This window comes from Spermophilus citellus (genome assembly GCF_964194105.1).
Source record: "Spermophilus citellus genome assembly, chromosome: 2".
In the NCBI taxonomy this organism is placed as follows: Eukaryota; Metazoa; Chordata; class Mammalia; order Rodentia; family Sciuridae; genus Spermophilus; species Spermophilus citellus.
In genome coordinates this window covers 79,459,538-79,480,246 of record NC_138183.1, presented here as the reverse complement: position 1 = coordinate 79,480,246, position 20,709 = coordinate 79,459,538, and the positions used below count along the sequence as shown (strand labels likewise).

General features: G+C 34.6%; 1 protein-coding gene and 1 pseudogene across 6 annotated transcripts in view; both read left to right on the top strand.

Moving 5' to 3' along the window:
* The window catches only part of LOC308634290 (centrosomal protein of 78 kDa-like), a 289,426-nt gene that overhangs the window by 191,028 nt on the left and 77,689 nt on the right, over positions 1-20,709 (top strand). The gene's annotated exons all lie outside the window — the stretch shown is intronic.
* On the top strand, positions 16,499-17,619 carry LOC308642403 (rab GTPase-binding effector protein 1-like; annotated as a pseudogene). Its single transcript has one exon. The product of its transcript is annotated as a rab GTPase-binding effector protein 1-like (transcript).

The window sequence follows — 20,709 nt, the reverse complement described above, 5'->3', positions numbered from 1 at the left end:
AGAGCCAAAGTTCCATAATATTCCCAATCCCAGGTACTGAACAGGAAACATATTTGTTGGGTAGCAATGGCAAATCATGAGGGCCATCTTAAAATTATATCTACCCCATTTAGGAAAATAAAACTTATTAATTCTTTTAATAGTTGTAAGCACTATGTGTCTGGCATTGTTGTATTTGGGGACTTCTTATTTTTAACAGGAGATTAGAAATTACTTTAGATTTTCAACCTATAACAGTATATTGGAGTGGTTTATAAAACAACTTTGTGATAATGCAGACTAGAGATGAATTCCACTTATATCATTACTGGCTGCATAATCATGGATAAGTTATTTCCATGAGTTTCAGTTCCTTCATGCAAAATATGAGAGTCATACTGGTATTGATTTCACATGTTTCTTAGGAAAATTAAGGGAGATAATGTCTTCAAAATATTTAGCACAATTTTTACTTATATCAATCATTCAATAAAAGGGAGTCCATACAATATAGCACAACTTTTGAAACACATGTTTATGTGAACATGGAATGATAGGTTTTATCCAGTGCTATATACTTTATGTTCTCTAAGTATTTCTTTCATTGTATAACTCCTCCTGAAGATACACTGATATCTGTGTCTATGGCAACACCCTCAAGTAGCAGTTACTGTAATACACATCAAGCTTAGCATTAACTAAGGCCAATATTGCTGAACCTTAATCCAGAGAGAATGGCAGCTCTGCAGTGCTTGGATGATCCCAGTTCAACTTTTCTTCGGCAAAATGGTCTCTGAAGGATCATCTGTCCTCTTAATATAATAAAAATTAGAAAAGACACACACACACACATACGTGCATACATGAACACAGCTCACTCTACTCAACATATTAGCGCCTCAAGAACAAAGAAGAAGTAATGGGAATATAACCACATTACTTAAAAAAACCCACTATCTGTTGTTTTAACTGACATATTACAAAAGTTTTAATAAATTTTACCAATCGCCAATTTCTACCACTCCATAGGAAAACAAATTTACTGGAAAAAAAATCCAACCAAGTTCAACTTTGACAAACTATAAGGAAATATACAAAAGATATGGATGATCAATAAAATTTCAGAGATTTCCCTAATTAAGAATTAGTTTAACTTCAAATTCATACTTACACTCATTTACCATCTTTACATAGATTGACCAGCAATCACTTGTGACAATTTCAACTCCCAAAACAAATCTTTCACATATGCCTTTAACTAAAATACAGTTACAGGAGAATCTGGGAAAGATGATCTTTCATATATGTATACCAATTTAACAATGCAGAGTGTTTATCATCTCATTGAAAAAACTGATGTTAACAAGAATGTATGGATCATGTTATCCTCATTTTCATGGTAATTTTGCTTAGAGTGAGGTTATAATGAGGGACTGTCTGCAGCTTTTATTTGATGACAACAGGACCTATTACAGTGTTAAATTATTGATTGAATACATTTACAGCAGAGTATTCCAATAAACAGTTTCTAATTTCATTGAAGTTGTTTTGTAGCCCATAGAGGTTCGAAGCAGGCAAAAATCTATGAAATGGAATAAACACAACAACTCACAACACACTAGTGTGATATACATGAAGATTAGTATTTCATTGAAGATGGCCAATCTGTACCTCTATGTCCTCCAGATAGTCACAGCCCACTTTGAAGCCCTCAAATAGGTACTAAAGCATATAAATAGTCAAATCCATATCTGGGTCATTAAATTAAGGATTTGGTGAATAACAACAGCACTGCAAGCTATTTCTTGAGGTACTCTATAGAATTTGAAGCAGTTCAAAGCAGTCCCTACCCAGTTGGTTAGCAATCTAATTAAGCACCTAATTTTGAAAATTGAGCCCTTGATGCTATCACTTACTAAGCAGATGTCTGATTACAAGACTTGGGTGGGAGGAGGTCGGAATGGGAACTAAAATACTCTAAAGAAGTTATTTGATAAGTTACCCTGATCATAGGAAAAAGGGGAAATCAGATGATACTATGAACCATGATACTCAATGTCAAACTGGGAGTGGTCAGCACTAAAAATATGTCACTTCAATTAAATACAGATAATTTGAGAAACATCATAGATTTCTCTTCTAGCATGGGTGGGTTAGGAGAAGGGAATTTTGTCAGTCATTAGTACTTTTCATCAACAATTTCTAGTTCTTCCTCCACACTAATAGTAAAATTACTATTACTGAATTCTGTCTCCTAGTAATTAAATTTTACTATGTGGCTTGTTTGTTTATGGAAATATGAGAAAAATAACTCATGTCATTTTGAGATAGAAGATTTAATAGACAATGTGTGATTTACTGAATTATTTCATTTCCTCTACCATAGTAAACTGGCAATACCCTGAATTGCAGGACCTCCACTAGTCTAGGAAAGTGGGAAATAAACGTTGATACTTTAAGCTATGTAAATGTTAGTATGGTTTGTTGCCACAATATAACTTTCTAGCCATTTTCACTGTTGCAGGTACCATAGAACCTATTTCTGAGCCAGAGACAAATGATAAGATAATTAAGATTAAGTTTATTTTTATTTGAGAGGGAACATGGGCACACCATCCAGCTGTTTCCTTCATGAATGGATTAAAACTATCACATACCTCAGAACAAAGAACTATTATTAGAACTAGATCTTAATGTTGTATGCATTGCACAAATTGATTATGCTTATAGTTTATACTTTTATAAGATTTACATTATAGACAGATATTTTCAAATAAAATCAAGAATAAAATATATAGCAAATTAAAAATTCTAGAGTATTATTCCCTAATATAGAAGACACATAAATAAATATTTTGGTTGTGTCCTACAGTACTCAGTTTTTTTTTCAGAGAACAGATAGATCTTCTGTGGATAGTCAACAATTTTTGTATGGTGACATGTCTGTTCTCTGAAAAATGGTACCTAAAAAAATATGATCCAGAAGTTGGAGGCAAGTTTGAAAGGAAAGGAAATAAAATGTTAATACATACAACTTCTCCTCCTCCAACCTGTTGCCAAAGTTACCTGCCTCCAAGGAATTGTTCCACCCAACAAGGAGTTGTTAATGAACAACCCTGGGTAGGACTCCCTTCCTGCCTTAACCCTAGGCAGCTTCATTCCTTCCTTTGGATCACTCCACCTTGTGGGTCACATAGGAAGAATGGGAGGAGAAGGGGCATAAGAAGAAAAGAAACCTAAAGTGCATAAAAGGGGCAGTACACACCTACTTCCTTGGGCAACTACTTGGACTCCCTCCTCTGCAGAGGATCCTCTGCCCTTCTCTGTCTCTGTTCTATTCTTTAAATAAAACTTTTCACTCTTACCTTGGCAATCTTCAACACCAAGGGAACAGGACTTGAACCCCATTGTCAACAACAGTGTCACTGTCATGTGAACAGTACTAGCAGCAAATGGAAACAAACAATTTAATTCAGGAAAGCCAGATACAACATTAAAAATTAAGAATCTGTGCTGGGAACTAGCAGGAGCAGAAGACCCGAGGTAAGCTCTGAAACTAGAACTCTGGTTATTTGCTTTCTATCTATTTTATTCTGCTTGTTATATGAAGTTAGACATGGCTTTTCAGGCAAGAGATTATAGCCAGCAGGAGGGGCAGTGCTCCACAGGTGCAGTTAGTTATTGTTTAAGTTAAGGGAAAAGGCATCAAGTTTTTTTGGGAAATACTTAAATCAGTCTTTAAAAACTCTTTGTCACTTTGGTGGCATCTTTGAAGTCAATAGAGATACTGCAGGCAAGATGGCATCTGGTGATAGAGCCTGACCTTGAGCATATATGAGCCATATAGATAAGCAATCTGATTCACTACTTTAATTGATTAATTAAATACACTCAAAGCAAAATTAAATCAAGGCAAAAAAATATAGAACATTTGTTTCTGTGATATAATAATAGTAGTTTGGCCAATATTTACACACCATGATTAGAACATCCTCTCTATACAGATTAGAAAGACAGTCAAGTGTTAAAGAGAATATTCTCTTGAAACTCCTGAAAGACTAATATTAGGTCCTGTCCAATTTTACTTAGTTGCCATTCAAGTGTTCTACATTTTCAGCATGAAAGTAAATGAGCGAAAGGTATTTTAATATTCTATTCTGAAACTTCCTGGACTGCCTAATTTTCTCTGCCCTCACCTAATCACAGTAGGGTTTTGTGCTCCTAATTTAAAGAGTAGGTTTGGTTTTTGCTTAAGCTCAGATACTGGGAAAAATGGATAAACAATTGCACAGGGTAACTACCATTCTAGATCCTTTACATAATAATAGGATCCCTTTTTCTACAAGTTTAAAGTCTAAAAGGAAATAAATTTCATGTAATCTCATAATCTCAATTCAGTCTTTAACCCACATGGTGGGTGTGTGTATGTGTGTGTGTGTGTGTGTGTGTGTATACATACACACATGCATATACATATATACATATATGTACATATGTATCAAATATATACACATGCATATACATATGAGGAGCCCAGGTTAGGACTGCTCATATGTATATGTATGTACATATATTATATATATGTAATATATATATATATATATAATGTATATATATATACACAATGTATATATATATATATATACACAATATATATATATATATATGTATATATATGATAAAGTAGTAAGAATTATTTTAGAGGGTGTTGTAACATGTTTCTAGCTTTTCTGGAAAGAAAACTGAATTTTACTCATCAAATCACAATCAGTAATAATAATATATATAATCGTAGTAAATAAAATATTTTGAAATGCAAATGCATGTCAGGAACCATAGCATGTGTTTTCCCCTTTATATGCCATTAAGCTGTAAAATGCAAAAGGCATCACAGAAAGCCAGTAGAGGCAATTCTCTGGCCATCTAAAAAGGGAAAATAAGGTAACAAAAAAGGTTTGGCAAACTTGACTTGAAGACCAATGGAAGATATTATAAGACACAGAAACAAATTCACATACCTATAGACATCTGATACTGGGCAAAAGTACCAAAATATATTTTGGAGAAAAGACAACCTTTTAACAAGTGGTACCAGAAAAACTTGATAGCTATATGTAGAAAAATGGAAACTAGAACCCTATCTCTCAGCCAGCACAAAACTCAAATCTAAATAGTTCAAAGACTTCAGAATTAAACTAGAAACGTTGCAACTGATAGAAGAAAACATAGAGTCAACACTCCATCATACAGGTGCTGGTACTGACTTCCTTAACAAGACCGCCAAAGCATAAGAAATAAAACCAAAAATCAATAAGTGTGATGCCATCAAACTAAAAAGCTTTTGCAGAGCAAAGTAAATGATTAAGAGTGTGAAGGCAGCCAGCAGAATAGAAATCTTGGCCAACAAATACACTAATAGGGAATTAATATCCAGAATATATAAAGAACTCCAAAAAATTAACCCTGAAAAAACAATTAACCTAATCAATAAATAAGCAAAAGAACTAAATAGAAACTTCTGAAAAGAAGAAACACATTTGTATTTCAACATTTCAAGCAATCATGGAAATGCAAATAAAAACTACACTAAGATCTCATCTTATTCCACTCAGAATAGCAATGATCAAGAACACAAACAATAATAAAAGCTAGTGAGGATGAGGGGGGAAAGGCAAACTCAAATCATTGCTGGTAAGGCTGCAGACTAGCAGAGGCACTCTGAAAAGATGTATGGAGATTCCTCAACAAAATAGGGATAGAACCACCATAAAACCTGGCTAGTCCACTCTTTGGTATTTTCCTAAAAGATCTAAAATTGATTATACTACAATGGTACAGCCACCTAAATTTTCATAGCAGCACAATTTACAATATGTAAATTATGGAATCATCTAGGATGCCTGTTGATAAGTAAAACATTCTAGAATATATATATATAATTATATATATATATATAATTATATATATAATATAATATATACATATATAATATTTTATATATATATATATATATATATATACTCTACTTAGGCAGAAAAAAGAATAAAATTATGGCATTTGGCAGTAAATGGATATAAATGGAGATCATTATGCTAAGTAAAATTATGCAAACTCAAAGATTGAATGTTTTCTCTCATAGGCAGAAGCTGGAGTAAAATAATTGAAAGGGGGAGGGCAGGATAGAATATCATAAAGATAAAGGGAAGATCAGGAATGTAAAAGAAGGGGATCCATAGGCAGAATGAAAAGACTGGTAAGGTGAAGCAATGCAGAATGAATTCCTTAAAAATCATTATCAGAGAACTTCATTTTTACACATCAGTAAAAAGAACCAATCAAATATAAATAGAAGACCAAACTCTAGTAAGAGTAGAGAAAGGAGAATGGGAGAGGGGAGGGAGGACAAGAGGGAAAAATAGGAGTGAAAAGCAGGGGATCATGAACTGAAATAGAATTCTATACATATATGAGTTTGTCAGGATGATCCCCACTACTGTGTATAACTATAAAGCTCTAATTTTTTTTAAAAAAAGAGGGTGTAACTGACATTAAAAAGAGAGAGGGAATGGATCTCTCTCCCCTCCTGTTTGCTATGCTAAAGAGTGTGTGAAATGAAAAGCAATCCAGGAAGCAAAACATATGAAGATTACAGTAAAAAAGAGTAACAACCATTCACTGAGTACTTATTATGTAACAGGTGTCATGTTAAATTTGTTACATGGAAAATATAATTATTCCCCAGTATAAAGAAAGTGAAGTTTAATGAGGGTGACCACACTAAGAATATTCAGCAATATGACGGAACATATTTTTATTCAGATGTGTCTGAGTGCAGCCTGTCCAAAATTCTAGATTTTGTGAAGGACTTTTAACAGCTGCATTACATTGATGAATTTCCTGTGAGAATAAGGAGGATAACTCATAACTCAGTCCCTGAGTTAAGCACAAGATAATGCCAGATAGGTTAGTAAGGTGTATCTCCAAGTTCCTTTTGTAACTTACAGGAAGGAATATTAGTTTCTGTGTGAAAATACTATCTCAGTGGATTTTTTTTTAATGTGCTAATTATATATTTTTTAAAGTTAACTCTGTGGTAAGAAAGCAGCTTTCACATGTTATATATTCCCATGAGTGCTAGGAAAGCAGAAAAGGCCAGCAAAGGCCATATTCTCATGAACCACACAGTGATTCCCATTGGCAACAAAATACTGAAATTTGTCACAATGTTCTCTTACACAGGGAATATACTAGCCTAGAATGTACTGATTGTCAAAGAAATGGAGCCCTGAATTAAAAAGGCCACTCACTGTGTCTTTTAGGAAAGCTGAAGGATAGAGTTTTGCTTTAATATAAAAGCATCAAATTTCAAACCTAAAAGATTTATAAAGTATAAGCTATGATTGCTTTCTATAGGACTATAAAAACTCAATAGTGTAAAGTAAACCTTTGACTTCTCCTGGGCCACTGCAATTGTTTGATTTTTTCTCATTGTCCTCACCATCATAAATGAAATGTATTACTTACCATATGTTGAACTGCATATGTACAATAATTTATTTAATCTCCTCAAAATACTATATAATGTTTCCTTCCTTCTTTTCCTTCCATCCTCCCTCCTCCTCCTCCTCCTCCTCCTCCTCCTCCTTCTTCTTCTTATTCTCTCTCTCTCTCTCTCTCTCTCTTTCTCTCTCTCTCTCTCTCTCCCTTTCCCTCTCCTTCTCCCTCTCTCCCCTTCCTTCCTTCCTTCTTTTTTTTTGTGCGGTGTGTGTACTGGGGATTGATCCCAGGTATGGTTTACCACTGAGCTACATCACCAGTCCTTTTAATTTTTATTTTGAGGTAAGTTCTTGCCAAATTGCTGAGGATATCAGTAAGTTCTTGAGGCTGGCCTCAAACTTGTGTTCTTCCTGCCTCAGCCTTCCAAATCACTGGAATCACAAGCATGGGCCACCACACCTGGGTCTAGATGATAATTTCTAGTATTAGGACCAATTTACCTTGAATGGACAGTGGTAATTAGAGATTAAATTACTTGCCTTTGGTCACAAAGGCAGCAACTTCAGACAAGGCACTCTTAACTAAGACACTCTGATTTCATAGACTGTCTTTTGAACTCCTATTATATATCTTCTTCTAAAACTAAAAATGGCAGATGAGATTACAAATATCAGTAACCTGGAACTATTTAAATTTGAATATTAAAATAATACTTGCACTTACATATTTCCCTTGGGCTGGACATAGCTACATATTTTGTATGTCAGAAAGACATCACATGCAGCTGCCCCAACATGAACAGAAATGGATCAGTTATAAACAAACTGAACAAAGAAAGGTGTTAACAGTATATTAAGATATTCATACAAAATTAATTGCTCAAACAGAGTACGACTCCATTCTAATTGTTTCATGATCAAACACTTTCACTTATGCTGCTTTCTGTCTAAAGCACTAAGAAAAATACAAAGGAAAGGGGAAGAACTGCAAAAACATCATACTGCCAATAGCAGCTGGAACTTTAATTCAAATATTATAGGTATACACATCTTATGAAAGTGACTGTTAGTTGTATATAAATCATTTGAAAATCTCACATACTGTTATCATAAGTTTGTAATATAGACTTCAAAGAAAATGTAATTCTACAAATTCTATCTTAACTAACTTGAAATGATGACACTGATTCTTGAAAGTTATAAAATTCCTACAATGACTTAGGTACTATGTACATATGCCTAAATTGTTTTCTTTAAGTTTTACAAAAATGTAACAAAGAATGATAAGAAGAATAATCTTATTGTATAAGACAGAAAATTTAGACTAAAAAAGTAACTTTCCAAAAATCATATAACAGATGTAGGGCTGGGTGTTGATGGCAAAGGGAATGCATAGGGTCTCCTATTTTTAACATACTATGTGCTGGTTATTGATCTAGGCAATTCACAAAAATTGTCTCATTTACATCTGATAGACATTCAGGAGAAGCATATAAATAATCTATCCCAGTGGATAAGAATGGTAGTTCCTGACTGTTACTTGCTGGAAAAAAAAGGTTTATGAATAGATAAAATTGTGAAATAAGCAAATTTTATTCTCAGAGAATTTCCTTCTCCTTTTCTTTGGTCAAATTTATTGAATGAATGCTGACAGTTCCTGAACCAGCAAGTAGAATCTCAAAATATGTTTAGGAATCATCAGTGTGGTGTACATGAAACCATAGCTCCGTGTTTGATAGACTGTATTTCTGAGCCAAGTAGGCACATAGCTTAAAAAGACACTGACTGATGGCCAAATCATGTTTCCCAAAATATAGCTACATACAGTAAAGGAAGGCTAGAACATGTCTAGCCAGTAATGTAGGTTTTAGTCATGTCCCCAGAGACAAAGATTATAAAGTGTTTATATAAAATATTAATAGTTTTGCACATTTATGACCTAATGCCCCAAATATCTCTTTTCTCTCTCTCTCTCTCTCTCTCTCTCTCTCTCTCTAGTTTAAGTAATTCACCTAAAGTTGCAGAGCAAGGGGAATGTGTGCCAGGAATGGTAATTTTTCATTTTTTGTATTAAATTTGGATACCTCGTTAAAAATGAGTTTGCTTTTCTTTTTTTTAGAGCACGGTATTTTCTTTATTTTTATACCAACTTTTAGAAACCATTAAAAAAATTAGTGGTCACTGACTGTGTTTCTGACCAATGAGAAAATTAGTTGTTCACATATTCTGGTGGTGATTGTTTGCCATTTTTGTGATAATGAAAGTTTGAAATCTTATTTTCAGGAAGGAATCCTGCAGAGCTCTAACTAAAGAAGACTTTATAATATACAGCAGTTTAAAATAGCTTCTCAAGAATTTAATAGCCTCTTTGCATGCCCTTGCATTTTGAACAAAAGCTAAAATGTACCCAAATCATAAAGGTCTTCTATCATTAATTCATATCAAGATGAACCCAAAACAGTGTGCTTGGATTCATCCAACATTCTTCCCCTGTCACTTACACATGAAATGTCCCTGTTATCCTCTTCACCTGCAGTTTCACATGCTCACCCACTGGTGGATGATATTCTCTAAATTTTGTACACTAACATGATCATCATCATCTAAAAGTTGCTTAAAAATTGTAGAGTCTCTGATTCTGCCCTCAGAACTACCAAATCAGTATGTGAATTTTAATAAGATTATGAAGTGATTGATATGCATATTGAAGTTTGATGAATACTGCTCTATAAGATTCTTTCAACTCTGGCTCACTGTTAAAATACATATAAAAAAGTTTTAAAAACATTAAAACCTGACTCACACTTTTTCTTCCCTCCGAACCACCTCTACCAACATTCCCCATTTAAAAAGCTCAGTATAGGCCTGTCTGGCAATTCTATTGTGCAGTGCAGGATATAGATAGAAGATAGGTAGGTAGATAGATAGATAGATAGACAGACAGACATAGATATTAAAGTGTGTGTGTGTGTGTGTGTGTGTGTGTGTGAGAGAGAGAGAGAGAGAGAGAGAGAGAGAGAGAGATGTTGGGATATTTCAACTTTTTGCACTTGCTCTACTCCCATTCATTTCTAACTTGCAATCCTGATGTCAATTTTCTTTTTTTATTATCATTATTTGTTTGTGGTGTGAAATGTCATTGAGAAACTGAACAATCCCAAACTAATTATTGCTTCATTATCAATGGACATAATTGTCTTTAATAACTGTTATTAAATAATGACCACTAAAATTATTATATCTGAATCTTGAATATTTGCCATGAAACTAGTCCTCTTGGGCTGCATTTGTAGAATGAGAAATCAAAGAATATCTTACATGGCAATAAACTTTTAACTATTTAGTTAGAGTAGAATATATGATTGCCCATGAACCTTGACTGACTGCTCTTGACTCAGCAATTAATAGATATCTTCTGATAGCTAACATTATATTTGCAAATATATTTGTTAGAATTGTCATCTTTATGAGATACCCTTGCCTCTTCTTGGTTAGTCCTAATCAGAAAATCCTCATTACAAAAGTGATAAATAAATATTCTTTCATTAAAACAATAAACCCAAAAATTTCTGAATTCATATTGATATAATATGTAGTTCCGAAAGAATTATTCAACAGGAGAGACTTGATCAAAACACTTAGTTTTCTATAAAGTTGCCATGTTCATTATGCAAAATGTAGTGCAAACTATATTTCTCAGTCACACTAAATGAGGGCAAGTACAGAAAAGATCACATTTTCTTGACAGTGAACTGATAGTTTCACCTTGAATAATGCAGAAAAGCAATACATTGACAATTTTCATTACAATCACTAAATCATTTCTCAACAGACTGAAAATAAGTATTGAATGTATGTTTGTCACTTTTGAAACACACTTTGTGAGTGTATGTGAATGTATGTGCTTATTTATTTTTCATGGTATTGTTGAAGAAAATTTATTAGATAAACTGTACTTATAATTATGAAAGTATACCTTTGAAAACCCAATAAGTCTTTATGTTTGAATGATTAATACAAAATTTAAATTAACTTTTAAAATTTTGTTTTAGTTTAGTTGTTGTTGTTTAATCACAATCTAGACTCATTCCTAATCTTGGGAGAAATCAAAGTCACAAATCCATAGAACAAACCAGATCTGTATTCTTCATACCAAAATCCAAATGTTAACAAACCAGTATTTTTAGGTCACTGGATAAAGGCTTTAAAAAAAGTACTTTAAAACATTTCTATACACCAAGCCATGGAATATGTTATGTTGTGTAACTCTCCAAGTGAACATCTTATAATCAAAGTACACAAGACTCTGGGGCTGGACCAAAGAAGGAAACAACTAATGGGATCACTGTCGCATTTGGCTGCAGGACACATTTGGTGGTTGATAATTCACAGTGAAAATACCACTTTAACATCCTAAAACACTGTACTTGGACTGAAACAACTTGTCTCCAGCAATCACAATCAACTTGAGAAAAATGAATAAAAAAAAAAAAATCTTGAAGTCAGAGATCTTGGAAGTGTACCAATATACATTTGAACTTGAATAGAGATTTTTTCAATGTATACAATCTTTTCTGATTATTTGCTGCCATGGACTAAAAGGTATCACAGTTGAAATTCCAACAAGCCTATGCTACTTAGTGATATCTCTATGCTTACCAGAGCACTAGACATGCAATAGTAGTAGCACAATAACTGACTTGGGAATTTAATGAAGTATTTTGTATCTAAAATATGAGTTGGAGTAGGTGGGCAGAAAAGAGATTAATTGCATGTGATGCTAACAGCAATGCCAGACAGTTATAGACTATAATGCTGCTCTTGGGAGTACTGCATTGCCAGACATACTGAGATTACCTAAGGGAAATCATGGAGTTGCTGTGATATTGAATTGTCCATGTCAAGAAGATGCTAACTTAAATTCCTGTCTATCTATCATTGTGGAGAGCTCTACCTGAGGTACACTAGGTTTTAAAATTTTAACTGGTTTAAGGAACAGTATCATGAAGGTATGCCAAAAGGCATGATTATGGGTTCACACATAAAAAAATCTATGACTACCCATACCTTTATTTTATTCTTTTATAATGTCTTTGAGTCTACTAGGCTGGAGGGTTCATTTCTTTTTTCCTTTTAGTCCCTTCTTTTGCTACCTACTTTAATTCTTTTCCCTAATCAATTGTTTGAACCACAAGCATCTAAGCTATGATCATTCATGGAAGCTGCTCTGATAAGCCTAGTCTAAATGTAAGCAGACAGTGTGCTAAAACCTCAGGCCACACCACTTTCTCTCTCCCTCACTTTCTTTCTTTTGCTTAGCTGACTTATTGAGATGGCTAAAAATGGTGTAAATGCACAGGTTTAAAAAGCATACATCATTAAAGAGCCACATGGTATGAGGGCAATCTTAGTGATAACACAATTACCCTTATGCCATAGTTTCCTTATCATGAAAATGTGAATGCATACAGCACCCCATCTCAAGACTTGTAAACATTCAATAAGTAAGTGTATAGTATATGCTTTTAATACCATCTGGTCTTTAGTAAAATCCTTATAAGTATTTGCTATTATTTCTATTATTTCCTACCAAAAAGAATCTGGGGCCAGGTTGCTAGATAATGGGAATAATCAGGGACATCATAATGACTTTCTCACTAACAGAAGTACCCCCAAACCTTGTCCTGGGCAATGAAGGTATAACCAGGCTTCAACTAATCTTATATAAAAAAAAGATCTTCATTTCTTCCAACCAGTTAGTTCAACTCTAGATGATGTATCTTGCTCCATAGAACTCTTCTTATATCTGGGTATGACTATAGTGATGCAGAGATGATTTTTGAAGAGAGTCAAATGTGAGTGACTTTACTCATTTTGACCTATGGTTATAGCCTTGTCTAAAAGGAAATTCTGTAATGTGTTGGGCTGGCATGTGTTGATTACTATGATAAAGATAAAGAATATCTGATTCAAACAAAGGGATTTACATAGGAACATAGGGATATACATGTGCATACATGTGGAAAGTGGGAAAGAAATCAAGAGAGAGAATTTATTTTCTACTCTAAAAATAAATGCTGAGAAATCTTCTTTATTTGTATTTCAATTCAGTTTTTCAAACCAAAAGAACTCAGATGGTCAGACATGACTGAACACTTACACTAACTTACCCATTCAGAGGAACCAGCAGTTTGCATATTTAAAAAATTAATAATTTTTTATTGTTTAAAAATAAAAATTCTACACTTTAAAACAAGAATTTCCTTTCTTTACAGAAGTATAGACTCTTGCTTTAGTCAAACTTTAAAAGGGTCCACACTTGATACTCTGTACAAAAAAAATGACAAAATAAAGGAGTTGTTAAATTTTTTACTTCCATTGTAATAACAATAAAAATTAACAGTTTATTTTCTTTTCCAACTATCTATCAAGGCCTCCAGGTCTCCCTTTTACACCTGTTGTCCCTTCTGAGTGTGTCATACATTTGCTACACCTTATTACATCCTGAATTTCTTTTAGAAAGGATTGGCTTTAAAAATCACCTGTTTCAACATGCAAACCTAGTTATGGTTAATTTGGCTAAGTTAATGTATAGATTTGCTATCAAGCAAGAAGTATGGAATATTTAGCATAATGAACTAAATTCACACACCTGAAAATTAAACCTATACAAGAAAATATCAGTATTGAGTATTACCAGGTACACTGTAGATTTTGTCTCTTTGAGCTGGTCTGTAGGAGGAGAGTTACCACCTATGTGCAGAAAAATATTTCTCAAGTGATATATACACTCATAAATTAATTTTATTTGGTTACATTACATAAGAAACTTATTAGAAGCCAGTAATTGATAGATTGTTTTCAACCACTGAGTTGAAAAAAATTTTACTTCTCTCTAAAGTATTTTGAGTATATAAGTAGTACTTCCTAACGGAACTTTCTGACTATATTTAGGAAGTATTCCAGTACTTATTCATTGTGGGAAGGAAATAATATGACATGTAGAAAAACACAATGTAATAATATAATAAATATAATGGGTTAGCTAGATTTCCATTACTATAACAAAATACCTGAGATAAATATACTTAAAGGAGGAAAGGTTTATTTTGGCTCAAGGTTTCAAAGCCTTTAGTCCATGTTTGGTTGTCCTTGTTCCTTTGGGTCTGAGATGGAAGAAAGTACATTACTGTGAGAGCATATGGTAGATGAGCTGTTCACCTTATGCATATAGGAAGCAAAAGGAGAAACAGAAAGTGACTAGGGTCCCAATATTCCCTCCAAGGGCATGTCCCTATTGACCTAACTTCCTCCTAATAGGCCTCAGCTCTTAAAAATTCCACTACCTCTTAAGAATGCCAAGCTGAGGATCAATCCTTTAACATAGGAACATTTCAGACCCAGATTATAGCATAACAAACACACACACACACACACACACACACACACACACACTCACACACACACACACACTCCATACTATGCAAGTGTGAGATAGCATTATTACCATGTGGAATTCTTCCAGGAGGGTGCAGGGGCATACAAATGAGCCTACCTCTGCCTTGATTTAGGCTCTGTTCCGAAATCCCTGTTCCCTAAGATATGTTTAGGAAGGATAAACATCCACAGAAACCTGACTCACAAAGCTTCCTCAGTGCCCTAATATCGTGGGGGTTTGAATGTACTACTAAATGGAGATATTTTAACCTTGTTCATTAGTCTTTTCATGCTATTAGTAAACTTTTTCATTCAAGTTATTTACCAGCTCTGTATGGCCACGTACATTTGGGCTCCCTCCCGTTCTCTGTAAAGTGTGAATACAAGCACCAACTCAATTATGTTTTCATGGTAGTAGGAAGATGGGTTAATATTGACAAAACACTTTGGAGTTTAAAAGGTTCATTCCAACATTAATGAGCATTATTAGAGAATAACATTGCAGCTTATGAAGTAATGACTCAACTGAGATTACATTTTGGATCCCAATCAGCTAATTTTAAGTCCACTGAATGTGAGAGCTCTATTGTCCATTTTCTTTCCAGTCAGAAAGTAATTTTTACTTGTGTTTATATGTTCTTACAATTTTTTTTCCTAGCCCTATATATAGTAAAATTGAATTAGTAAATTACAAGTATTGTAAAACAGTGTTATTCACGTTCTGACACCCCATCTGAAATATATAAACAAAATATTGATAAAATTCCAAATAGAAATTTAAAGTTATTGGGTATTCAGATTCCATGGTTAACATATTGGATTAGTATTTTCCTTAAAACAAGGCAATATTTAACATTTTCCTGTAAAGTGAATTCATATATATTAAATAATATTTTATATTGACTTTAATTGTAAACTTACAGATTTCTTTCTCTGCTCCCCAAAGTGTCCCAACACACAATAGTAATATTTGAAGATGTAGGACTACATTAAGAAAATATATTCATAGAAAATATTTAATTTTTATGAATGGTAATAAGTTTTTGTTATTATATTTAACACATATTAAACACAGTTGGTTACACAGTTGACTGAAACTTTATCAAGTTTGAGGTTATAATATTAATATTATAAATAAGAAGTTGGTAGAGAGAAAAATTTGATTTCCTCATCTCTTGTACATGACTTCTGTAAATATATCTCCTTAAATCTTGGCATTTTTTTTCACCTTGGGTGATTTTTAGCTGTATTTCTTTCAACTTTAGAATTTTTTTTTTAATTTTAATTTTTTTTTAGCTCATGACATATCATCTTCCATACATTTGATTCAAGTGGGTTATGAACTCCCATTTTTTACCCCAAATACAAGTTGCAGAATCACATCTGTTACACATCCACAAAATGCCATATTAAGTGACTGTTGTATTCTGCTACCTTTCCTATCCCCTACTATCCCCCCTCCCCTTCCCTCTCATTTTCCCTCTCTACCCCATCTGCTGTTGTTTAATTCTCTCCCTTTTTTTTTCCCCTTTCGCCTCACAAACTCTTATATATAATTTTGTGTAACAATGAGGGTCTCGGGGTCCGTCTCTGCCCGCGGCTGTGGCGGTGCCCGCGGCTCCAGCCTTAGCGGTTCCTCCCTGGGCAGCGGCGGCGGCGGCTCGGTCCAGGCCTCCTCCGCCAGCTGAGCCCGCGGCATCCCGGGACGCCGCTTCCCCGCCCATCCCCGCTCCCCGAGGCCGGTCCCTGGCCATGGCGCAGCCGGGCCGGCTCCCAGCCTGACGTTTCTCTTCAGCAACGGGTAGCAGAATTGGAAAAAATTAATGCAGAATTTTTACGTGCACAGCAGCAGCTTGAGCAAGAATTTAATCAAAAGAGAGCAAAATTTAAGGAGCTATATTTGGCTAAAGAGGAGGATCTGAAGAGGCAAAATGCAGTATTACAAGCTGCGCAGGATGATTTGGGACACCTTCGGACACAGCTGTGGGAAGCTCAAGCAGAGATGGAGAATATTAAGGCAATTGCGACAGTCTCTGAGAATACCAAGCAAGAAGCTATAGATGAAGTGAAAAGGCAGTGGAGGGAAGAAGTTGCTTCCCTTCAGGCAGTTATGAAAGAAACAGTTCGAGACTATGAGCACCAGTTTCACCTTAGGCTGGAACAGGAGCGAGCACAATGGTCACAATATCGAGAATCTGCAGAAAGGGAAATAGCTGATTTAAGAAGAAGACTGTCTGAAGGTCAAGAGGAGGAAAATTTAGAAAACGAAATGAAAAAGGCCCAAGAAGATGCTGAAAAACTTCGGTCTGTTGTGATGCCAATGGAGAAGGAAATTGCAGCTTTGAAAGATAAACTGACAGAGGCTGAAGACAAGATTAAAGAGCTGGAGGCCTCAAAGGTTGTGAAACATTGAAATCCATCTGCCCTAATGCCATGAGCAAAATTAGAATCATTAAGGGGGTAAAACTAATTTAGACTATGAGTCTTAAAAATCTTGCTTTTGGCAGGCACGGTGGAACACACCTGTAATCCTCGCCACTCAGGAGGCTGAGGCAGGAGGAGTTCAAAGCCAGCCTCAAGCAACTTGGTGAGGCATTTAGCAACTCAGTGAGACCCTGGCTCTAAATAAAATACCAAAAAGGGGCTGAGGATGTGGCCCAGTAGTTAAGCACCACTGGCTTCAATCCCCGGTACCAAAAAAAAAGAATCTTGCTTTTGTTTATAATACAAAAAAACTGCCTGGTTGTGAACACCTGTAATTCCAGCTACTCAGGAGACTGAGGAAGGATTGCAAGTTGAGGCCAGTGTGGGCAATTCAGGGAGACCCTGTCACAAAATAAAAGGAGCCGGGCATGGTGGCGCACACCTGTAACCCCAGCGGCTTGGGAGTCTGAGGCAAGAGGGATTGCAAACTCAAAGCCAGCCTCAGCAACATAGTAAGACCCTGTCTCAAAATAAAAAATAAAAAGGGGTGGGGATGTGGTCCCTGGGTTCAATCCCTGGTACTAATAAATAAGTAAGTAAATAAAATAGAGTGAGGGTGGGGTGGGGGAGCTGGTGATGTAACTCAGTAGTTGAGTATCTGCCTTGCACATGTGAAGTCCTTGGTTGAATCCCTAGTCCCACCACCATCACCACTAAAGCAAACAAACAAATAAAAGCATTGAGATGATTTCTCTCTTATGGATATTTTAAATAATTATAATAATGATGTCCTATCATAAATTGCTACCTTGTTTCAAATTTAATGTTTATTTTCTTATCAAAATGATTAAATCTCATTAATTTTTTTTATCTTGGAAAATAAAAAAAAAAAACAAACAATGAGGGTCTCCTTCCATTTCCATACATTTTCCCTTCTCTCTCCCTTTCTCCCACCTCACTCGTCTCTGTTTAATGTTAATCTTTTCCTCATGCTCTTCTTCCCTGTTCTGATCTTAGTTGCTCTCTTTATATCAAAGAAGACATTTGGCATTTGTTTTTTAAGGATTGGCTAGCTTCACTTAGCATTATCTGCTCTAATGCCATCCATTTCCCTGCAAATTCCATGATTTTGTCGTTTCTTAGTGCTGGGTAATACTCCATTGTGTATAAATGCCACAGTTTTTTAATCCATTCCTCTATTGAAGGGCATCTAGGTTGATTCCACAGTTTAGCTATTGTGAATTGTGCTGCTATGATCATTGATGTGGCAGTATCCCTATAGTATGCTCTTTTAAGGTCCTCAGGGAATAGACCGAGAAGGGCGATAGCTGGGTCAAATGGTGGTTCCATTCCCAGCTTTCCTAGGAATCTCCATACTGCTTTCCATATTGGCCGCACCAATTTGCAGTCCCACCAGCAATGTACAAGTGTACCCTTTTCCCCACATCCTTGCCAGCACTTATTGTTGCTTGACTTTAAAATGTCTTAAACTATCAGTTAACGAAAGCTGGAGCAAATTTAGAAAAATAATCTATGCTAATATTCAAATTCACATACAAAATTCAAATGAGAAAGTGTTGTTTTTATGTTTAACACATTATTTTAAAAACTCCAAAAGGCAGAAAACTTTAAATGAAATGGAGTCATATGATTCAACTGAAAAGTAATTTAATATCTATTAGAATCACCTCCTTACCCATAATCACCAAAAAAAGTATATTTATCTCCCATCTCCCAGCACCAACATGATTTTGGAAAGTGAATATGTTGATCTTAGATGAAGGAAGGATAGATAGAAATAGTTTGATCCAAATAGTTACAATTCTAAGTGAATCAGTAATGAAGTAAAGAAGATTCTGTTCACTAAAAAGGCAAAAAGACTTGACATATCTTTCAATATATTATCAACTGTTTTATAAGTTGGGGAATTGTATACTCATATCTTAGCCAACCATAGGACACTGAAGACACAATATATTCATCTGAAATACTAATGATGCTGGTATGACTATGTATAACTTTTTCTCACTCCAGTACTATAATACCATGCTAAACACTTAGGCTTCCTAATATTAATACTACTACTGCTACTAACAATGACAACAACACAAAGAAGCTTCAATATTACCATGAGTTAAGTATATTGATATTATAACTTGGTCATTGTTAAGACTCAAACCACTCAGATATTTGATACAGGATTGAAAACAAGGTTAGATATGTCATCCATTCAAAAAGTAATTCTTGCTTGAGGCAAGGGGTTAGACGTTAACAACTCAAACGCCCTCATTCATTTGAATCATACCCTGTTATCCTTATAATATATAAAATATATAATTCAAAATTATATACCCCACTGCTATAAAGTCACTGTAAAATATAAACATTTCCTTGATACATGAGGATGATGTTTTCTTTTTAAAACATCCCCATTCTAGTGGTAAAATTAAATAACATTAAGAACAGTAATCCTTAATAAGAGTCATTAGTGCAATGTATACATGTTCTCAGTATAATCTTGTTTCATGTGCAAAGTATCAGGCATGCCCCTCATTGAAAAAGGAAGATGAAAGGAGGAAATGCCCTGACAATCTAGTACTTAGTGCAGGGTTCTAGGAATTCTTTAAAATTGTAGGTTAAATTAACATCATAGAAAGGTAGAATATTAGAAGACAATTTTGAGGTAATGGTTCTTAAACTAATTGAAAATTAAGATTAGCCATATATCATAATTTCTCAGTTTACATCATGTAGAATCTCTACGCTATTCAGACTCTGTGACTACTAAATTCATTTCTCATGGTTGTATTTAGAGATTCATTCCCAAAAGGAGACAGTTTTCCACTCATTTTACCAATCAGTTGTGGTCAATTGTAACATAGGGTTACATCCTGTGCCAAAATAAACATTTGACCCATGTTCATATAGTGTTTGCCAGGAATCTAATATTTTAAATTTTTCTTTCCCACCTCTCATTAAAAGTCTGACAAAAAAACCCCTTAACATTCAAAGGGGGTCGTAAAGAAAGTGTAGCCCTCAATGCCTCTGGATCAGTGATTTTTCAGCTCACTGCCAATACATAGATAGTTCCAATTTCCATCTCTAGAGATTTTAATTCATTTGTAGAAAAGCTGTGTTTGCAACAGATTCAATTGCAGGTGGTCAGTAGTCCACATGATGACAAGCACTGTTTCAGGGATCTTTGAGAACATGATCAAAGCTGGGTAACTTTTCATCATTTAAAACAATATTTTGTATACAATTTCAGTTTTCTGGAAAACTAATATTTATCCAAGGATACCAGTTTAAGATATAAATCTATGCCAGAGTAGAACTTTAGAAATAATAATTTTATGTATTATAATCTTCTTCA